The following is a 24234-nucleotide window of genomic DNA, read 5'->3' on the forward strand; positions in this document are numbered from 1 at the left end:
TACCTAGCAAGCAAAACTGCTACTCATGATGGTAATTTTACCTCTCATAATAGCAGATTTATCCAGTAAATTCGTTAAAATTAGTACAAGTTAAAACCACCACCACAATAAGCGGTTTTACTAAGTGTAACAGACTTGTAATTAATTTCATACCAGAAACCTCTAGGTTGAATGGGTATAGAATTTGTTAGTTGATATGACCTAGAAAAAGAAATTCATAAAACTTATTCCACAAAACTAATGGATATCAAGACAGTTGCAAATAAACGCTTTAAAGCTTGTGGCATGTGGGTTTCAGAGAGTCCATATCAGCGCATAACAGCTTGGGCATAGCAAATGTATAGGAGGGCAGAAGCATCATTTACCAAGCATTAACAACAAAAGTGGAAGGTTGACTGTGTTGTATCCCGTTATTTTTCAAAAACCAATTACATTTCCTTTAAAGCTTATTATCTCTCCTCCGTTTCTAGTTTTCTCTCCACTCTCTCTCCTCCCTGAAGGTCCTGTACTCAGTTCCAACGAAGACGCTGCAATGGTGGTTGTCGCCGGAGAAAGAGCAGAAGTTTACTGCGGTGTAGTTGGTGTGTAAATTGTAGGTAGCTGCTACTAACTTCGTCGTTTGATTGAAGGTATGGGCGCAAAACACTTCTCTAATTATGATTTTCTGTGTAAATGTTGTAGTTGTGACTTTTGTTTGTTGTTATGAAGTTTTAGTTTATGTAATTTAGGGTTTTCCAGTGAATGTAGCGATTTAGGGTTACCTGTGTTGTTCATTTGTTTAATTGGTAAAAATTGTTAGTGGGCGTCGTCCTAAAACCCTTAATTGGTTGAATTTGTTGTTATGATGTTTTAGTTTATGTGATTTACGGTTATCCAGTGAAAATAACGAAGTAGGGTTTCCTTTGTTGTGCATTTTTATTGTTGGAATTAATTTGAGGATGTGAAACCCGTAATTGGAATGAAATGAATTTGTTGTTAAGATGATTTAGATTATGTAATGCTTTGTTTACCACTGAAGATTTGCGACCCGTTGTTGTTTAACTGTAATGACCAAGCGAAATTGTTTTGGGTGTGGTGGTAGGATTGTTGAATTAAAGTATTTAATTTAATTTGAATCCATGTAAATGAGTGATTAATTTTGAGTTTTTTTTTTTTTTTTTTTTTTTTTTTTTTTTTTTGTGGTGGAAGACGTATTGAATTATGAACAAGTGATATTGTTACATTAAGAAATTATGACTGTTGTGGTGTGTATATGTGAATATAGTGGAGAAATTACATGTGAAGAGTTAAGGATTTGTTGAAATGGTTTTATGTAGTTGGGAAATCCCATTTATCGAGCGTTCATTTGAACTTGGCAGGAGGAAATAATGCTGCCGATGAAGAGCAAGGGATCAGGAATGGTGAGTTATTGTTTGTTGAAATTAAAAGATTGTATGTTTGCTGGATTTGCTTAGTGGTGGTTGTGTGTTGTAGTTGATTTTTGGTGGCAAATATTTGTGCTTGTGTAGGTGCGGTCGAAAGCCGTGAATGAAGAGGTGTCTAAAAAGAAAGCAACTAGTAAAGGGAAGAAGAAACTGAAATCTAATCCAGTTTTTGAGGTAGAGTATTTAAAGGGCTTTGATGAAGCTGGTTCTGATGATCGTGGTTATATTGAATCTAGTAGTGATGAAGCTGATTCTGATGATGCTGTTTCCACATCTGGTGATTATGCGGAAGATGAGGATGCGGAGGACGATGGTCAAGGTAGTGAGGAAGAACTAGAACAGGACAAAGTGAGCTACCAGGATCTCCTGATCAAGTTATTGCGGGAAAAGGTTGAGAAAGGGAAGCGCAAGCGAGGTCATATTGAGAAAAGGACAGGAAAAAGGGGCAAGCTAAAGGTATGTCATGTTAGATGGAAATAATAAAAGCTAATTTGTTGTGTAATACTTGGATGGAGAAATGAAATGTGTAATGTCATGTGTAGGTCGAGAAGACGAAGGGAGAAGTGGCGAAGGAGAAAGGGGTTGTCGTTAAAACCCAATCAAGAAGTACGCAGAAGGTACTCTGTGAACATTATTTGTTGAAATCCATGACATGGAAATGTCTGTTGGGAGTTCTGTGGTTGGTCCTTTGTTTTGTTTAGGTAGTTGGGTAAATAAACTCAATTATTACAGATTAATTGTAAATTGTAGTTTAGCTGTAAGTTAAGTATGAATATTGTGAGTCCTTAATTGGATGTGCAAGATTAAATTCCTTTATACAATATTCACAAGTAATTTGAATGGGATTGTATAATTAGTTTCTATTTAGGTGATTTAAATGGAAGGACAGTTGTTGTAATTTAGTTGGAAATGTAAAAAATTAAGGTAACCTAGAAAAGAATTAGTTGGAAATGAAGAATTTGAGTAACCTAGAAGGAATTTAATCGGTTAGTGGTGTTATTTTGTGAGGCTTGGGCCGGTGTCATTTGATTGAAGTTTGTGTTGTTTGAATGTAATGTTGTAGGCCCCAAATTTGCATGGTGTGAAGGCTTTTGCAACTGCAGTGAAGAAGTTTGATGACTCTAGGAAGAAGCTGGTCACATAAATGGGTTTTGGAGGGTTGTTAAGTATACCCCCGACTCTTGTACCCCGGAAGTTTGTGTACTAGTTGTTGACAAGGGTGATGGGTGATGGTTCCATAACTTTTGGAGATGAGTGTGTGCTTCCTTCGAGTCCTGTGCAAGTCGAGTATGTACTTGGGATTCCCATAGGGTCGAAGGAATTGCCGTGTACGATTCCTGAGACCATAGCAGAATTTTGGAGAAGTTTGGGAAAAATGAAAACATTTCATTAGTAGCTGCTTTGGGGGCACTGATTCGAAAGGATGAGGAAGGTAATGTGTTGCCGCTGTCGTATGACGAGAAGGCTGATTTCAAGATAGCCTTTCTCATAGCAGCTATGGGCTACTTATTGTGTGCTACGGCGAAATCAAGCTATCTTGGGGTGAAGCTTGTACCGTCGTTATTGGTTTACGATGAAGCGGATGAGTATGACTGGTGCAGTTATGTATTTAGCTGGATGGTTGTTGCAGCCAGGAGTTTCTAAAAGATATTTGCTCATGATGGATATGTTGCAAGTTGTGGGGGTTGTATCCTTTTTTTGTTGGTGAGTAAAATTGGGTATTTGCCACCGTACACCAAAAGCTTTTTGAGTAATTTTATTAAATTTTGCAGTCTTCTCGTTTGTAATGGTTAATTGAACTAAATCATCCATCCTGTCCTTTTTTTGTAGTTTTTTTTTATCTATATCACCTAAGCCGTGTCCCTATGAGGTGGGATGTGAGACCGAGACTGGAGGTATGGCCCGAAGAAAAGATCAATGAGGCGGTTGGCGATGACAAAAAAGAATCTGGGAATTTCGGAAAATTGCCGGTTAGTATTAGTTTGACTTTCATTTGATGTGAATACATCCCTGCTGAAGCTGCTGTGTTTGATTCTTTTTCAGTCTCTAGATGTAGCATATGGGGAGCCGCATCCGTTGACTCTTCTGGAGGTTCAAAAGCAAAGGGTGGAAAGCGTAGATGTGCAACAGACTATGCAGGAGGTAGATGTGGAAAATATTATGCAGCAGGTATAATGCAAGTCAATGATAGTGTTAGATGTAGCTCTGTAATTTATAAAATAAGTGACATGTCCTATGGCAGTTGTTAATAGTTTTTATTTATGCTTTCCTGAAGGTGTTGGATAGAATTACTTCGAAGTTGGTGGCTGTGATGGATTTGAAATTAGCTGGCGTTATGAAATCAATGCATAAGCTGATGTCATAGTGTGTTGACGTAGCTAACGCCCGGAGAGTGAGTAGGGGGAACCCAACTGAGAGGGGTAAGCCAACAGAGAAGGAAGTTGTTGTGCATGAAGATGCGACTTTAGGAAATTGTTTGTTGGAGAAGGAAAAACTAGAAGAAGGTGCGAACGTAGTTGGTGGGAAAGAGCCTCATGCTGATGTAGTTTTAGGTGAAGATGACCTGGACCGTGTGGTTCAAAAGATTTCGGATGATCCACTGTTTGCAGAGGCTGGGGGTGTGGTGAAGGTGGTTGGGGCTGATGAAGGTGTTTTGTCATATTTCCAAGCCTGGTTTTCTGATCATGAAGTGGATGATGAGAACATTGTGTCTGGACCTAAAATAGTTGTGGGCTTGCTTGGGACGAGGGGAACTAGTGAGTTGGTTGATGCTCGGTGCAGTTTAGCAAATTCATCTTCATCTGATGAGGAAGATGAGTCTGCTGGGAAGGGGTCGAAACTGGTGATAAGAGGGTGGTGAAACCTACCAAGGCAGCCTTGTCATCCATGTTCACCAATGTGTCCAACACCCGTCGCCATACAACGGTCAAGGCACGTCTGCAACAGTTTGTAAAGCGCTGGAAGGACCTGAAGGATCCACTTAGGTAATTCAGTAACGTGTAATTGAGTGAAAAGTCTTTTTTGTGCATGCTTTTTGTAAAATTTTGGTTTAAATTGCAAATTCTAATATGTTTATGTGTATACTTGGTGTTATGTTGTTGTTTCACTTCATAGCCATGGTATGGTGTTGATAAAGTGTGACCACATGGAAGCCAACCAGAGGGATTGCTATGAAGTGGTGCACCATAAATCGCGGGTTTCCAGTGATTACGTTAGAATGACCAGTGTGCGATACACCAAGCAATGGGCCACCAAAGACTTTTGGAACAGAAGCAAGCGTATTTTGCTTGACCTAAGCTTTTCGGTAAGTGGTTCGTGGTTAATTTCATCTCTGGGGTGTCATATTTACGTGCACAATTGATGATCATGCTTGTTGTGTTTTTTTGTCTGCATCATAGAATCGACTGTTGTTGAACGAAGAAAAAGAAGAACATATTTGTACCAAGTATGCCAAATTTCTCCTGAGCTTTAAACTGTCGCAGATTCGAGCGGTCAGCTACTTACTCTCATAATTCAATATTGTAGGTTTAAATGTGTTTCATGCATATACTCTAAATTGTGCTTATGGCATTGACATTGTCATTTTACCAGGTTTTTGTCCCAGTGCTCGAAGTTCCTGAGGATTACCCTGACGAGTCGCACTGGTGGTGCTTAGCATTAGACATGAAGGCTCAACAGTTGTGGATGATAGATTCTATGTACCCTGACCCGTTCACCACACATGCCAAAGAGTTTGATCTTTTGGTACTAATACTAATGCCTTTCATTCTAAACAAACATGGTATTTACTGGGACCATTTAGTTATGTGTAATGTGTTTGTGAAAGTACAGATTAGTGGTATCGACGTCCTTTTCCGACTCTGTGACCCAGCATGGAAGGCTGGTTAGCTACATTCTTGGACGAGATGCACTGTTGAGATCTTAGAGCCAAAAGTAAGCATTTGTTTCCTTATTTTCTTACTGTGCCAATAACTTTCAGCCTAGCTTTAAGGTCAAAAGAACGTATGTTCAACTTTTATGTTGATTGTGGTCCTCCAATGTGCAACTCATACTATGGTGTTCTAATGCTGGCATGTATTAAGTTCTTTGCCAGAAGATTCACCACGAGGTTCAGTGTGGTAAGTGGTGTATATATTTGTGTTTTGTGTTAAGATGTCTGGAGTGGTTGGCTACAGTGTTTGTTCATACATTTACAGGGGAAGATACCTAGTGCTCGGGCAAATTTGTTCTTGGACAACGTGTAGTGTGAAGTGAATGAATTGAAAGATGGTCTAGGGGATTTGATTCCAGGTTCTAGGAAAACAACGCGAAAACTGTGATGTGTTATGTCGGTGGCCTGGGCAATGGTGTAATTATTTTCCGAGGTTGAAGTGTGGTGTCTCTGATTACTTTGTATTGAGCATTTAAACAGTTGCTGGCAAACGTACTCCTCCCTGCGGTGGTCTGTCCACTCAGGGGTAACTATTAGGTTGCTTTGGCCGTGGAGGTGGTCTGTCCACTCATGGCTAAGTGTTTGATGTGATGTCCTGATGTCTGCATTTGATGTTTTGTTGGGATAACTATTGGCGTGACTCGTTATAATAGCATTTTGCGAGTACATTATACAGCTACTGTACGCTAATTACTTTTTGCAATGTACATGAACAGGCTAATTTAAAATCAACATACAGTGCCATACATTGTAAGTGGCACTGGTGGAATGTAATTGATATTGTTACAATTTAGCTCACAATAGTATAGTATAAGCCCATTTATCTTTGCAATGGTACATTAAATTGGTGTGGGTTGTACCATTTATTCGTTAATGTTTTCATGAATTAGGATGGAAGTGCAATTCAGTAAAAAAACACAACGACATTCAACATTACAATCCATAATTCATAGAATAATGCTAAGGATCGCAAATGGTAATCCAACTACAAAGAAAACATGGAAAGTAATCCAACAGTTCACCCTTCATTTAGATGACAAGTTTTGGACTGATTGCCCCTTATGAAAGGGTCAGTAATCTCCTACCACTGGTTTACTAGTGGTACAATTAAAAGTACTAAACGTACCACTTTGATTGCAGTTGTGCATATTCACTTCACGTACACAGCTTAGGTACGTCTCATGTGCACAAGATGCATATGAAAGGGTCATTATTCATGTACATAGCATAGGTACGTAGTATGTACACAACATAGGTACGTATCACTACGATTAAATGTACCAACTTCATTTCCTTTTCAGTGGTAAGTTTTCGAGAATTAAATGTACCACTATCACAGTAAAGTGGAATTCTGAAGGTTCCCCTTACTCGTAATAACTTCAGAGCTAATACAGGTATTAAACAATAAAAAATAAGGCATAATCGAACATAGTGAAGGCATAATCGAACATAGTGAAGGCATAATCGAACATAGTGAAGGCATAACCAAACATAGTCTTAGGCATACAGGAAAATAGTTTTAGGGAAAGGCAAATAAAACTACAGTACTAATTAAACAAAGACACAGAGCATTGAGGAGTATTTGATCCCTAACATCTTCATCATAGGTCTTTTCCAAATCCCCAGTGGTGGTTGGAGCCATCGAAAGCCAAACCAGAATTGAAGTAGTAACTACCTGGCTCTGCCTCCTTGTCCGAGCTAAATGGGTCATTGTTCAATTAAACTTGTTGCGGAGGCCACGATGGTGGTGGTGGAGCCTGTAATTGCAGGCAACATTTAGTTAGCTAAACAACTTACATTCCAAACATCCCAAACAATATTATAAAACAAACAAATTACCTGGAAAACATTCCAAACAACATCAACAACCATTTGGTTCACTCGATCTGTGCAAGAAATTAGCCCTTAGCATATTTGGTTTCCAAAATATCATAACTCCACCAGGCCTTGACTCCGGACCACATATCTCTGCTTGATATTCACCTGGGAGGCTATGAAAACCGCAATTGTTCACCTCATGTTTACCAATACGAGCTTCCAAAATGATGACCAAGATGGGGTTAAATTTTTCGTGTAGGGCCGCGAAGTGCTCTGCAAAGGAGGGCCTTGTGCACCCTCGGGCGTTCCAAAATAGAATGAGCAACTCCCAATCGACTACGCCATACTCTTCGGATGAGGAAATATGCTCTCCTTTATAGCTAACACGGTGGTACCGTTTACGAATGGGCCATCGATGGTTAAGCTTGGGATTAAAGGTACAACCTTCAACCTGGAACCTCAGGTGGGTGTTAGTAGTATCGACCGTCATGAGGTGGAGGGTATCTGTGAAAGAGCCAACAAATATGTGGCGCCAAAGCGTGGGGAAACTATAACGAGCTATGGAGTTGGTGTTAAGATTGGGCTTCAAGTCAATTGCTTCCTCTATCTCAGGTGGTACCGTGAGAGGGGACGACGAGGAATAGAACCTCTCTATGAGCCAATACAGCATGACACAAGATCCCTCGTCGTAGCAACCCACCAATTCCTCTAAAAGAAAAAGGTGTCCCGACATCGGCCTGTCATCTTGTAACAGTATGCAATCAGTTTGGCAGCACATTGATTGGAGGAGATGTGCTCTAATGGATTGCACAGGCTGGTGTATCCCATTATAAAAGTTGTAGGTGTTCCTAAAATACTTTACTAAATTTAGGTTTATTTCGGACACCCCCTAAGGTTTATTTGAAAGTACAATATTGGTTGACGTGGGTGGGGTAACAGTTAGTGACCTGAGCTACAGTGTGACAACGGAAGTTCCGGCCATTTTAGTTGCTTGTAACCGGGCAGGGGATGGAGATGAGATGAAATGAGAAATGGAAGGCGATGGATGCAGAGTATGGTTGGAAACAAAAATTTTGTTTTGATGAAATCGTTTCAAATTCTTTTAAACTGCCGCATCAGTTTCCCAATGTATTGTCTTCATACAAAAGTCTTGGAAATGGTACAATGTAGTCACTGGGTGGTACATTTGACTTTTGTATTCGCTGGAACTAAATGTACCACTCTATGTATTGTTAAAATTTTTACCTTCAGTTACGGTGGTGAATGTTGGAATGTTCACCCTGTTGCAGGCTACTTGGCCTAGGTCTAGTACTATGGCACAGAGCTGTCGTTTCAAAAGAAACACACATTCATTCCAGTGGAACAATTTAAAGTCACAAACATACAGGAACAGATGTAAAAATGTAATGGTACATTTTTTGTGCCACTGGACGTAACGGAAATAACACAAAGGAGTTTGCATGACAAAAATTAGTAATACTATTGCTGCACCTTGCATATGAACACGTATATAAAAACTAAAAAGTTGTACACAAAAAATTAACGCTTAGTAAGAACTAGTGCATTTCGTAGAGTATATGAAGGATGACTCTTAGTAGGAGTTGGTGATGATGTGGCAACAGATAGAGATTAAGAACCCCCCCATTTTAAGATGCTTCTCACTATTGATGCTCTAACGTAGAGTTAACTTAGTAGGACAAACATAAAATCACACAAAGTTGTCTTAAAATAAGTCTAAACAGCTGTCAGTGGTACACTAATCGTTCACGACATGTACCACTATGATCTGACATATTGAAATGACGGCTGACGAAAATGGCAGTTCCCCATATTATGCGTTACCCAAGGAGATGTCTTGTCAAAAGAAGCACAAAGTCTGGTTAATGGTAGAAGTTAATCACTGGTGGTACATTTGATTTTGTATTTGGTTGGTTGGTTGTACCATTGTATGTATTGTTTTAATTTTTACCTTCAGTTACGGTGGTGAATGTTGAGCCTGTTATAGGCTACGTGTACTATGGCATAAAGTTGTCGTTTCAAAAGAAACACACATTCATTCCAGTGGTATTCTTTATAGTCACAAAAATATACGCACACTTAATGTAAATATGTAATGGTACAAGTTTTATACCACTGGAAGTAACGGAACCTACACAACGTAGTTGGGAGTGAACTTAACGCATAGTGATATTTGCGAGTATAAGAAGGGTGGAAAGTATTAGTTCAAGGGTGGTTTCCTTTCCTTGGAGTATTAGAAGTTGCCAAAAAAAAGGGTGGCTAAAGAAGTAAGAAAGTGGTGGCTGATAAGGGAGTGGTTGGTGATAAGAGCCCAAGCCGCCTTATGAAGCGGTTGGAATTCATGAAAACAAATGGGTTTCACGACGTAAATGGTGTTGTTCGGGACTTTTACCTATCCAATAAAGGTAAACAAATGATGTTTGGCCACCAGTCAGCCATAACTGCTCGTGGAGGGCTTCAAAAATCCCATCAAGGGATAGATTTCCATCCGGAGTACCCTTTCCTAACTCCTTTTAAACTAGGAGGTCCCGGGTACTTTTGGATGGAAGCATTCTGTTTCATGCACTATGTTGTTGATGCTTACAAGATCGCTGTAAGTGTGAATCTCCGTGAGTTCCTGGAAAACATGATCTACTGGATGCAATATCCATACTATTGCAGACACTTGATAAAATTTTGGGAGCTTTTCCTCCCCATGTGTGAGTGGCATCAAAATGTTGAGTACATGCTCAATAACCACTGTGAGGAAGGTGATAAATTTGGTCTTCTACTACTTGGTCACGATTTCACGTCGGACTACGACAAAGACTTGATTCATGTGACGGTAGAGTGGCTGAATTTCTCTCCAGATGATCCTTTAGACATGATCCACACAAGCGAAGAACAATTCATGTATTTTAGAAGCAAGATGTTGGCTGAAAACGGGTACGATGAGATGCAACACTTAGATCTTATCATTAGGGAGCCATTTCAGTACGACGACTACCCATTTTGGTATGTGCGTCGTTTGACCGAGGAGAAGGATAGGTTCGAGAACAAGTCCAATCCTGATTTCGGTGACTGTTGGGATGGTTATGAGCCTAATTATGGTGACCCATATGGGGATCCGTGGGAAGGGAACCATGATTATGTGTTCGACTAGTTACGTAGTGTTGTGTTGCATTTTCTATGTAAGTTTCATATACGCATTACCTTCCTTCATTAGTCTTAGTATGTATTATGTACCACTGGTTACATGGCATCATTATGTACCATTCTCGTTACCACGGTACCTCTTGCTATGTGTTATGTACCAGTGGCCTGTTAATGGTACTAGGTTATGTTTGTTGTCATCTAAAACTACTTGGGTGTTCTTTTCAGGTGTCATCGTCTAGTGTACCAATATTGTATTAGGTGGTACATTCACAACACTAAATCCTGTTATGAGTTGACTATAATTTTATTCACATTGGTTATGAGACTTTTGTGTTTAGTACCAGACAACTGTTCTGTTTTGACATGAAATTGAACTATTGTATGATAGATCTGCATATGGAGTTTTAGCATACGGAAGCGCAAACAATGTTTCGATAACTATTAATGAAGTACGCCGCTAATAACTACAGTTGAACGAAAACGACTATTACAATTTAAAATAAACAAAAAGGGCAATTACATTTATAATTAGCCCAAATTTTTACGATCTTGATGTGTTGGTGCTCTAACACCTCTACCCGTCGAACAACACCGCCGTTGTTGGTGGGTGGACCATCCTTAATGAGGTCCGACTAAACAGCCCACTTCCAGTACCCGCAGTGGCGACATTTGTAGTACGACCGCTTTGGATTCTTCTCCGACATAGAGATCCAAAATTCCACAAGGGTTGCATCATCTCCCAAGCAGTTGCAAGTTTTGGCTGATATCCATGAGAAATCCGCGGATGCAAAGGGCCGGGAAATTGTTCGAATTCCTGTCGATGCAGAGGACATGGTTGACATTGGAAGTAATTTGTGAAGAAAGTGTTTGAGAAGGACGGTCACGTTTTTGGACAAATGACTTGTTTCACTCCAAACCAAAGCATATATAGTGGAGTGAAACCACAAAGAGCTGGAAACTTCCGTAGTTTAGGCGCCAGTTTTCCACCATGGGCCTCATTTTATATATAGTATCCTGTGGTTCATATAATGTACCACTCTGTCTACAATGATACAATCCACACGTGAAAAAGTACCACTGTAGTAAGGCCTGCACAAATTTCATTGTCATTAGGTTAACGAAGTCAGTGGTATGTCCAATTTCATAAGGAGGACTACATGAACACACTGTTAATTGAAGGGTGTAATTGGTTAAATCATTTAGCAATCGACAACAAGTAAGGCCATGAACGAACCAAGCAACAACTGAATTACTCAAACGAGTAACTGACTTCATTGGTGACGTAAATATGCGAAAGGTTGTGATTACAGATTTCATGTACGTAAGGGTTGTGCTTATGAAATCATTAAAAGTTTATGAACTAGTTACTAAGATAACCTGTTACATGTAGGTCTTATTAAAAAAATATTAGTGAAACCCAATATTGTCACTAAATAATATCCTACACTGTACTACTATCAACGTAAATCTCCCAAAGGTTGTGATTAACAAATCATGGTTGACCATGTAGTTTGTTAATGAGGTCTACTATAGTAATAAGTTGTTTGTGACCAATTACTGAAGCCTAATAAGAATGATATTAGTGATACCAAAACTCTGATTAAACAGTGTCCTCCTATGACGGTGTTGTACCACTGTGACGGACAAACATGCATTTTCCTTTTCAGTGGTTGTTTCTATAAGGTAATTAGTTCCACCTTGACTACAGTGGTACCCTAAGTGTCTTAGTGGTACACTCGAGTAGATGTATTGCATCTGGAACTTGAAACTAAGTTCACGTATTATATTCAATTTAAGTTGTCTGAATTACCGCGTTTTTCAATTATTATTGTCCCATACCAAAAATTGTAATTAGTAGAAAGTATACTTTACTTATAACGACCATGATAAAATGACACTTATTCTAGTGGTACTGTTATTGTTCGTGACTTGTACCATTAATTATTATGTGCATGCGTTTAAATGACGTAGTGAAATGATGGATTCATGACGTGTGACGGAAATTGCAGTTCCCCAGATTTAGCGTCTGTAACTCTTTTCCTTTTCAGTGGTCCCTTTTACTAGTTCATTTGTCCCATCCTGTGTTTAGTGGTACACTAATTAATACTATTGTTGTTTTTATATGAATTTTTAATTAAAATGAAAATGAATATTTAATAGTTGTTTTTTTTTTTTTTTTTTTTTTTTTTTTTTTTTGTAACAATAATAATGATAACAATAAAATGCAGTTTTTAGTATTAGAAGATAGTATCACGTTGTTTTTGTTTTGGTTTTTATTAAAAGGGATACGAATGTCTGCGACACAATAAAATATGTAGTTTCAACTTTAAGATTTAATGATAATTCAGTTTAAAATGGCATATAAACAAAGGAAAAAAAAACAATTGACGAAATCATAAAACGGTCCCAACAGTTGTGTTTAGGAATGAATTTTTCTTTCTTACCTTTTTTTTTTTTTTTTTTTTTTTTTTTTTTTTTTTCCCTTTTGTATGGAGTTGATACCCTATTTTCAGTTTTACTATAAATTAAAAGCTATGATTCCAATTCTTGTCAACATAAGTTACATTGCAAAATAATACCTGACTATTAGGATTGAATTGTTTAGTCAAAATGGATTGAGGAATATTATGAAAATTTAATTGTATTCATATTTTGTGTTAAATTGGGTCAAACATGTGTATACATAATTAAGACACTTTGACAACATGGTGTATGACTATTGTTAGTGGAATTTGCTTGTATATAAATACACGTGCTTCTTAACCATAAGATATTCAACATACTTTCTGAATCGTAAAGATGTATAGTAATTTGCCAAGTCATGTTGTTATGTTTGGAGATGAATGTAGACATAATCTGGTAGGTTGTTTGTCCATTTTTATACATTATGTATTATTTGTAACATGTTTTTTTTTTTCAGTTTGTAAATAACTTTGTGAATATTGTAGGTCCTTCCACAGGATTGGACTGCCTTGTTGACTGGAGTTTGTAGCCCTGTGGAAGTTCTTCGAGGCCCTAATAATCGTATATGGCCTATGCAGTTGGTGAAGGTCATTGAAGATACCAGAAGTTATATGTGTCTTGATATTGGCTGAGAAAGTTTTGTTAATGAAAATAGCTTGGTTGATGGTGAAACAATGATTATTTATTATGCTGGTAATAGAACATTTTATGTTAGGGTTTTTTCTCCGGCTATGGTTGAAAGACGTGCTAGTATTGAACCTCTTCAAGACGAAGAGGATGTTTAAATCAATGTAATTTTACCAATGGTGCATTATAATTGTGTGGCTTGTACCATTGATCTTTTAATGCAATAAAGAATTGAGATGGAAGTTCTGCTCGTTCCATAATTCAACCAACGCAACTAGTGAAATAAGTGCAAACAAAACCTGGAAATTTTTGGACTGCTCGGCCTATATGAAAGGGCCAGTAATCTCGTACCACTGGTATGTTAGTGGTATAAATGAAAGAACATAATGTCCCACCCTGATTGTAGTGGTGTATATTGTCTTCATGTACGCTGCATATGTACCCTTACCAGAGTTAACTCGAATAGTCCAGGTTTCCCCTGTTCGTAATAACTAATGACCTAATACACGCATTAAACAGGCAAAATCCAACATAGTAATTGCATAATCCAAAACTGGTACATGAAAATAGTGTTAGCGATATTAACGATACCAAATAATGAGGGTTCTGTACCATCCGGCATAAGAAACAAGCACTTTTCCTTTAAGTGCTCATTTTTATACTATAAGTTGTACCACCCTATTTAAGAAACATCCATTTTCGTGTACAATGGCTCTTTTTTTAAGGCGTTGTGTACAACCGTGACTAAAGTGGTACCCTTGTTGTTGTAGTGGTACCTTGGATCTAATGACAACGTCTACTCCGACCATGATACATTAACTTACTTAAATCGTTTAACAATCGATAACCATTAAGGGGAACGATCCATGCAACAACTGCATGAGTCGAAGAACAAGTTCAACCAGATGCACGTACATTATGAATTTAAGGTACAGGTTGACACTGCGACCTCATTAAAGGATTCCAAGTTCATTTTTGTGAAAAACTCTAGAACTCATAAATTTAAGTATGTGTACAGAATACATTATCGAAATTGAAAATTATTATTACATAATGTTGTACATTGTCGTACTAGTAACGTAAACATCCCAACATGTGTGGTTAACGAATCAGTAATAAACTATGACTTGGTTAGCGAGGTCAAATCTAGTAACTAGTTATTAGTGTCCCAACTAATTTAGTGAAACCTACTACTACAAATTATTGGTATCATACTGAACTTAGGTTGTTTGAAATAGCACATTGTTCAGTTGTTATTATCCCATTAAAAAAATTGTAATTAAGATAAAGTACACTTTACTTACATGTACAAACATAAAATCAGTTCGGTTTAATATAAGGCTAAACACACTTTAGTGGCACAAATAATATTTATAACATGTACCATTAATGATGAAATGCATGCGTGGAATGACGTATTGAAGTGACGGGTCGTGGAAATGGCGGTTCCCTAAATTTTCCCGATTTCCTTTTAATCTCCCCAGTAAACCACCATTTGTGCATAAGCTATATATTAAGAGTTATTATTACTTCTCTCTCCCACTACATCCACTTCTCAAGGATTTGAACCGTCACTTATGTTATGCACTCCTCTCTATATATCGGACAATTCACTGGTTTAGTTACTTACTTCAAACATTATCAAAATTAAACAAACACTCAAAAGTAACTCACTTGCTTTCTATCTCCAAAAAACCAAGTTGAAAATTCCCCAAAAACTCAAATATAAACATGGATATAGTAGCGAAAAGGTAACATATTTTATCTTCCATGGTTAACATTCTTCCCTCTGAAGTTTTATCCACCATTTTATCATGCGTTGCCAAGTCATCCCTGACTGACTTATTTCGGTGCAGATTAAGGTTGGATTTCAATTTTCTTACATTTTTTACTCTGTTTTACGTTTACATACACTCTGAGATTTAAGTACTTTCATTTCTTGTTTTGGTAATGTTGAAAGTTGCAAGACCCTCCAGAGGATATCCGAGGAGAAAAGGGTTCTTCAACAAATTCCCTTCTCTTGGATTCGAACACGAGTGTGGTTAGACCTAGAGGAGGCGAATACATTTTTCATGGAGTGCGTGGAGAATGACCATCCTGAAGCACTTCTTCACTTTGAATTTGTGAGGCTTCTTACTTATTGTCTTTGAGCTTTAGAAATTACAATAATAATGCTGTGTATAAAACTAATTACTATTTTCAATTCGCTGATTGACTATTTACTATAGCGCCGATTCTTCTCTACTATGGTGGTAGGTGAAGGTTTAAAGAGTCTGGAACGAGTGATGGAGTTACAAAATACGGAGCAACATATATATTAAGCCTCATATATATATTTACGGGAAATGAAGACAAAGGTGTTAACCTTTTGGGGAACACCATCAACATCATCGGATCGTCCAGTGCAGAAGGAAGCTACGTGAATTGACAACGTCAAATTGGATGAGAAACAAGTATCTTTTACAAAATATGCCGCAGCCGCGCCTGTTTTGCAAACTAAACTACAACACGAAAAGCACTTATCTTCTTGGGATGGTGTTTACAACGTAGCTGTTGAAAATAAAATAGCTTGTTTAACTTGTAAATGTGTTAGGGAGATAAGCATATTTTACACTATATTACATGGTCTAGTCGGGATGTAAGACATATGGGATAACTAGTTGGTTTAATGACATTTCTTTTTTTTAACTAATTGTATATGATTTGTTACATTTGTGTTTAACTTGTACATAATAATATGTTTCACAGATTAGAACAACTAGTATTTATATGAGAGATGTTCATAATTATAATAGGTGAAGGAGATGTTGTCAATGTAAATAAACTTACGTATATTAATAAGCTAAATATAGTATTCTCGCATTTTAAACAAGTATCTGTGTATAGTTCTGAACTACTTGGTCATTTAACTTACCAATATTATTTTACATTGTTTATGTAGTAGCAAATGCAAATGTTTAGCACACATAAACAAATCAACAAAAATAATTAATAGTCAACTATGCTACTAGTTCTAATAATACGATGTACCACCATGATTACAGTGGGACACATGTATGGTATACCATTATAGGAACCTATTCATGTAAATACCTATACTTACAACATATGGATATAAATGGCCGATGGTACAGTTCATTAATGATAAATGTACCACTGAAAGATGTTGTAACAACATATACAACAAAGAAATATGAAACCAGTAACAAACCAGTGGAATTAATAAAATTACAAGTGATTGGAACCTGATGTACCAGGAGTACCTAATACACTTGCCGAAAAACCCCAAAATTAGTTCCCCTACGGAAGGTGTAGTACCATAAGGAACCATCCAGATCACTCATTTGATATTAGTGATACCGAAATTCTGATTAATAGTGACCTCCTATGACGGTGTTGTACCACCGTGAGAGACAAACATGCATTTTCCTTTTCAGTGGTTGTTTCTATAAGGTCATTTGTATCACCCTACCTATAGTGGTACCCTAAATGTCTAAGTAACTTAAGGTACATATTGTATTACAAAGTAACTGAATTAGTTTATAAGGTAAATATCCAAAATGTCATGATTACGAACTTAAGGTACATATGGGGGTTGTGATTATAACTTCATGAATTCATACGCATACGACATACGTCTTTTTACTGAGGTAAACTGCAGTAGTCATACATGTACGTCTTTTTAACAAAATACTGCTGAAGCAACAACATGTCATTCAATAAGGGTTGTGAGTACCAAATTCATTGATAGATTATGAATTAATAATGAGGTCTACTCCAGTAATTAGTTGTTTGTGATCAAAGATATTATTGAAGCCTAATTACAATGATTTTATTGATACCAAAATTGTGATTAAACAGTGGCCTATGACGGTGTTGTACCACCATGACGGACAAACATGCATTTTCCTTTTCAGTGGTTCTTTGTATAAGGTCATTTGTACCACCGTGACTACATTGGTACCCTAAGTGTCTTAGTGATACCCTCGAGTAGATGTATTGCATCTGGAACTTGAAACTCTTTTTTTTTTTTAAAGCTGGAACTTGAAACTAAGTTCACATATTATACAAAATTTAAGTTGTCTGAATTACCGCATTATTCAATTATTATTATCCCATACCAAAAATTGTAATTAGTAGAAAATATACTTGACTTACAACGACCATAATAAAATGACACTTATTCCAGTGGCACTCTTATTGTTCTTGACTTGTACTAGTAGTTATTATCTGCATGAGTTTAAATGGCGTATTAAAATGACATGTGACGGATATTGCAGTTCCCCAGATTTAGCTTCTGTAATTTCTTTTCCTTTTCAGTGGTTCTTTTTATGAGTTCATTTGTCTCACCTTCATTATAGTGGTACACTAATTATTACGATTGTTGTCTTATTTGAATTTTTATGAAAAATGGATATGAACATTTAAGCATCGCTTTTTTTTTCGTACAAAAAATTAATGGTATTAATAAAATGCAGTTTTGGGTATAAAAAGATAAGAATGATAATATGAAGTTGTTTTTGTTTTTGGGTTTTTATTTAACAAATACGAATGTATGAGACACAATGAGCTATATAGTTTGCAACTTAAGATTTAAAGAGAATTCAATTTAAAATGGCGTACAAAAAAAAAAAAAAATAAAAAAAAGAAACAGGTAGTTTTATTTTGGGGTATAAAAATAGAAACGGTCCCAACACACGTATGTATAGATATCATGCATAAGCATAATAGGAAACATTGCAAAAGTTACTTTCTATTTATAGATTTTTAAAATGTTTGAACTATAATGAAACATTACAATGAATACGTATAGTTTTATTCTTTTTGGAAGACATAACTATTTTATTCTTCCAAGAATGTGTAATAATTACTGGACTTGGTTGTGATTGGTCATACTATGTACTAGAAACTCTTCTTTCTTTGTTTCATTTCCTTTTCTGTTCTTCTATTTTAATTTGGTTTTTTCCGTTTACTCTGTTTTATTCCTTTCATCTTCTTTCTTCCGGCAAAAAAAAAAAATAATCCAACAACAAAATGGCCAGTAGTGATAGTACTGCGACCTTTGGGAAAGTCTTCCAACCACCTGCTTGGCAGCCGAATGCAAGCATATCACAAGAACAGAATATTTCAAGTTGCTATATTTTGCCGATGTTACACAGAAGATGAACAATCATCTGGCCTTAATGCAACAAGGTACCTCTAAGATGGAGCGCAAAATGGAAGAAGGAGAACCCAGCAACAAAAGAAAGCGAGAGGTGGATGCTGATGAGGGTCAACAGAAAATAACTGTGTCTGAAACAAATAGTGATGGAGCTAAATTCGTCGTTGAGGAGGAAGGTGGGACCGAAGAAGAAAGCGAGAGTGAGGAAGAGGTTGAAAGTGACCTAAATTCTGATTCAGAAACCGAGACTCAGGAAGAAGCTGTTCCAAAATCGGATGCATCATTTGAATCAGACAATGGTTCATACTATTCTGATGATGATGATGACAATGATAGTGGTTTTGATTCTGATTTTTGGAACCACTATGAAGATGAAGGAACAAGCGAGGACTATGATATGTACAGAAGGAAATGTCCATGACTGAAGGCTGTAATAGGTCATTTTGTTTAATGTGATGCATTTTGGGTCTTTTGTCATTTCCTTTCCTTTACCGATCTTTAAAAGTTCTGACATGAAGCAACTGTTGTTTAAAGATTTTTTTTTGGTCTTTTACATTTGATTAGAGAAACTTATGAACTAGTTGTGAAGATGTAGTGTAATCCGTAGTTTATGTCATTGGTACATATGAACAGTATGTTGTAGTTGCTAAATGATTATGTTTATGATTTATATGTAAGTAATCGTTGACCTTGTTCTAAAGGCATTAGTTTTGTGTTGCATTTTATTATTTATATATGTTTTATTTACGCTTCGTATAGGTTAAATGATGATGCGGTCATTTGTGAACTTAGAGGGTTACATATGAGGTGGTTTGATTAATGGATATATTTTATTGTTTATGAATAGAAATTCAACATTTATTTGTAATCTTTTGTGATGGTTTATGGATATAGCAATTGATGCTTCTGTAGAGTAATTATTCTTTTTACACTACTCTGAAAGAATGATAAGGTAAAATATTTATTTGCTCTTTTATATAGTGATTCTAATAAGTAAAGAGATAACACACTTCAAGTACTTAACCATATAATATTTCACATTACATTTACATAATAAGCAGAAGGCCATATGGCTACAACCCACACAAACCTAACTTTAACCCTAATCCGAGCTTTGTGGAATAATTCGGAATGGAAAATCGTGTCTAAAGGAAGCTATCAAAGATCAATTTCCTTCACATATGATAAAACTGACTTTAAATTGCACAAAAAAATTATCGTCCAATGATAGTTGCCAGCGTGCGTGACAATCTCGTGGTGTCACGACAATTGCTCTGTTCTTTTTTACGTATTTTGTTTCTGTATATTTTGTAAATCCTATCTTTCTGTCGCACCAAATCATTTTATTCATGGCACGGGAAATTCCAACATGTGACGACAAATGCTAATGTGGTGCTACAAATTTTTTTCCGTTTTTATTCTTCTTCGTAAAATTGTAACAACATGTAACGACAAATGCTAGTGTGGTGCTAATGTAACTACATATAACGACAAATGCTAATGTGGTGCAACAAAGATAACCGTTTTTATTCTTTTGCGTAACATTCCAACGTCTTTCAATTTTTATTATCCCATGGCTAAAGTTGTAATCAGTATAACGTATACTTCACTTACAAGTACTAACATAAAATCACACAAAGTTCGATTATAATAAGCACAAACGTATTTCAGTGGTACACTTATTGCTTAAGACATGTACCATTAATTATTATATGTATTCCTCCTATGACGAATTTAAGTGAAGGGTCTGGGAAATGGCAGTTCCCCAGATTATGTGTGCCGGATTTATTTATCTCCCCCAGTAAATCATCATTTGCGCTTAACATTGATTAACCACCATCATTACATCTCCAACCCACTACATCCACTCCCTTGCAGAAAATCAATCGTCATTTTACAGTCTACAAATAAGGCATTTTCACTGACTAAGTTACACATCTCAAACATTTTCAAAGAAAAACAAAGATTTAAAAATACCTGACTTCCTTTTATTCCAAAAAACAGAGGTCAGACTCCACAAAAACGCAAAAAAAAAAAAAAAAATGGATGTATTAGCGAAAAGGCAAAAAATTTCAACTTCCATGGTAGACATCCTTCCGTCGGAAGTGTTAGCGACCATTATGTGTTGCGTTGCTAAGTCATCTCCTGCAGATTTATTTCGGTGCAAAATAAGGTAGGATTTCATTTTATTTATAATTTGTACTTTGTTTCCCATCCCCCTATACACAAAGAATTTAACAATGTAATTTCTGGCGTATGACATGAAAAAAAGTTGCAAGACCCTGCGAAGGATAGCCGAAGAAAAAAGGGTCCTTCAACAAATTCACCTCCCTTGGATTCAAACACGAAGGTGGTCACACCGAGAAGAGGCATACGCATTCTTCATGAAGTGTGTGGAGAATGAACATCCTGAAGCTCTGCTTGAGTTTAGATTTTAAGGCTTCTTTCTTATTACTTGACAATTTCATTGATTATAATATTACAAAAAACCTGTTGATAATTGTTAAAATTTTTCAATTTTACGTTACTGTAGCGACAATACTTCAACTACATGGAGGTTGAAGAAGGGTTGAAGAGGTTGGAAAGAGCAACTACATTGCAAAATACAGAGGCAACATACATAGTAAGCCTCATATATATATACAGTGAGGCAGAAGAAAAAGGTGTTATGCTTTTGGAGAACACTATCAAAAGCATCGGATCTGCAGGGATCGTCTAGTGCAGGAGGAAGTTACTTGACATGGCGAGGTCAAATTGGATGAGAAATAAGTTCGTTGTAGATTATATGCCACAGCCGCATTTATTTTGCAAACAAAAAATACAACACGAGAAGAACTTATCTGCATGGGCTGGTCTTTATAACGAGGATGCTGAAAATACAATATCTTGTTTAATTTGTAAATGTGTTAGGGAAATAGGCGTGTTTTATACAATGGTAAATGGTCTACTCATCCGTCATGTATGATAAATATTATATGTATAATAACATTTTTTTTTTTATTTTGCAGATTATGATTTGTTAAACTCGTGTTTCTGTTGTATGTAATAATATGTTTTACAGTTCAAAACAACACACCCAGACACAGTAGTTCACTATATTAGCTGTATTGTTCTCAGCTATTCCATAATCAAACAAAGATAATTCAGTTTACGTTGTATCAAATGCAGAAATTCAGGACATATAAACAGAACAACAACCCTAAAATTTTACAACACCACCAATAAAAGAATAGATCAATATGGATTTCAACTCTGACAACGTCTACTCTGACCTTCAAATCCTACATATGCTGAGAATGTACCACCCTGATTACAAGAACAATCTGCGAATCATAAGATGCACATTCACATGAAACTATTCATGTAACCACCTCTATTTTCAACACATGATTATAACTGCTCAATGGTACAGTTCATGCATGACAAGTGTACCACTAAAACATGTTTAATCAACAAATACATTCCAATGCATTAATCAAACAGTTGAATCGATTACATTACAAGTGATTGGAACCTGATGTACCAGGAGTACCTAGTACACTTGCTAAAAAACCACCAGAATTTGTTCCCCTAACAGAAGTGAAGTACCCGAAGGAACCATCCACATCCCTCATTTGAATCCCTCTAACCGATCGTACATAGTCATTCGTTGACAATGACATACTGTTCTGTGCCGCCGCAGCTTGCTTCTTTGCTGCGTTTTTCACCCTAGCAGCCTTTTCTTTTCCCTTTTTCTCTGTGCAAGATGGATACCTTACATTGGTTGTACGATGGGCCTTCTTCTTGGGCAACGGTGGATCCCTAATCACTGCTGGTACGGATCCATCACAACTCCCCACAACGGCACTAACTGGTGTAGGGATTGTATTTGGCAACCCATATGCATGTGTGGCTGGTGTATTTGTACAACCAGGCCCCTTGTTCAAAGCCACAGAAGAAGGCGTCCGATCAACACAATGTACGCCATCATCATGACCTTCATTTTCATTATCCTTAGCCGCCTGTTCCTGTTTTTGGCAACCATTGCCAACACTTCATCAACTCTGAGGTCCATCAATCACAACAACTCTGCCAGAGCCTCAACACCCTCCTTACAAGCTGAAGCCTTAGAGCGAATTGGTTCATACATCCCCATCAATTTGTGATATTTCCTGGTTTCATCGGTTTTAAGTGGATCATGGTAAGTTACTTTCACTCGTGTGTGTTTCCTTTGAATATCCTTCCTCCAACGATGTAGAATATACTTCTCAGGAACAAAAGAAACACCGCAATGGTCATACACAAAGATCATATGTCGACAAATGATTCCAAGGCACTCAAAGTGTTTATAGTCACAACTAGGTTCATATGTACTATTGTCATAGCACACCCTATAGCATCTCCGAGTCTTAGTCACATATTCTTTTTTTGCATTTTTTTGGCTTGATCCACATTCGGTCCTCAATAACAAACTCAACTTGATTCTCACTAACGTCATAATCATCTAGGCGACGTACGTACAACATCCTTTTGCACTCCTGCTGGACTTCTTTGAATTTTGCGTCCGTGTAACACTTCTAGAACACTTCCTCTGCTGGGAAATCGGTAGCTACATGCCTGATGTATCGTAGTGTTTTGGAGTCCGCCATTCTTTCTGACTCGGCCCTTACCTGCATTGCATCGCAGTATCGAAGCACAAATTCAGACAACGTTGTATGCTTGTCACCATAACCTTTGAAGAAGTGATTGAAACTTTCGGAACGTTGGGTCGTTCTCATCCCAGCCCAGAATAAATGCTTCAAATAGGCTGGGATCCACATGTGCCTTTCCTCATACAGCCCTACATTTCAAATAATTGCAATTAATGGACCATTTGATAACATACAAACCTCATACATCTGGACTTCTATGAATGGTAAATTCACTATCTTAGAATTGTGCCACAACTAAGAAACTTGCAACAAAAAAATTCAGTGGTACAAAAGTCTACCACTAAACCTGCTGCTACCCTAAATCAGAACTGAAACAACTTCCAGTCCCCTACACACAGACAGCTACACCTCTGCATATTCTAACAGAAATCAGCAACAATCACAAACAAAAAACAAAAAAAAAAGGGAAGAAAGGGAAGTGCAGTACCTTCAAGGCAACTGTTATCTCCTAGTTTGTAATAATCAACTGCGTCCATCAAACGATCTACAAATTCATCAGCATCTAAACTACCATAAATGATATTTTCAAACTCATCCTTTACAGCTTCATAGTCCTCATGTTTACCCACATACCTCCCAAACTTCTGAAGTATGTGCCATATGCACCACCTATGGCAACTCTCAGGCATAGTCAAGTTTACAGCTTTCCTAATCGCCGAATCTTGATCCGTTAGGATTGAGATAGGAGCTTTACCTCCCATTCAATGTAGCCAAGTCCTCAACACCCACTCATAGGTCTCTGCCGTCTCCCGAGAGATCAATGCACACCCAAACAAAATACTCTGTCCATGATGGTTCACACCGATAAACACAGCAAAGGGAAGGTGAATTTTTTTTGTCAAATACGTACTGTCAAAACATACAACATCTCCAAACTCCTCATACGTAGCTTTACTCCTCGCGTCTACCCACACAACATCTTGTAATGCCCCGTCCTTCCTAAACCGACATAGATGGAAAAAATTA

General features: G+C 37.1%; 1 long non-coding RNA gene across 1 annotated transcript; it reads left to right on the forward strand.

Annotated features, from left to right (window-relative positions):
• Nucleotides 1-552: 552 nt before the first annotated feature.
• Nucleotides 553-2546, forward strand: LOC110696536. The gene is made up of 3 exons (XR_002506311.1): nucleotides 553-1880; nucleotides 1967-2041; nucleotides 2488-2546. It is a non-coding gene; the product is annotated as an uncharacterized LOC110696536 (long non-coding RNA).
• Nucleotides 2547-24234: the final 21688 nt, after the last annotated feature.

The sequence above is a fragment of the Chenopodium quinoa genome, unplaced genomic scaffold (genome assembly GCF_001683475.1).
Source record: "Chenopodium quinoa cultivar QQ74 unplaced genomic scaffold, ASM168347v1, whole genome shotgun sequence".
Taxonomy (NCBI): domain Eukaryota; kingdom Viridiplantae; phylum Streptophyta; class Magnoliopsida; order Caryophyllales; family Amaranthaceae; genus Chenopodium; species Chenopodium quinoa.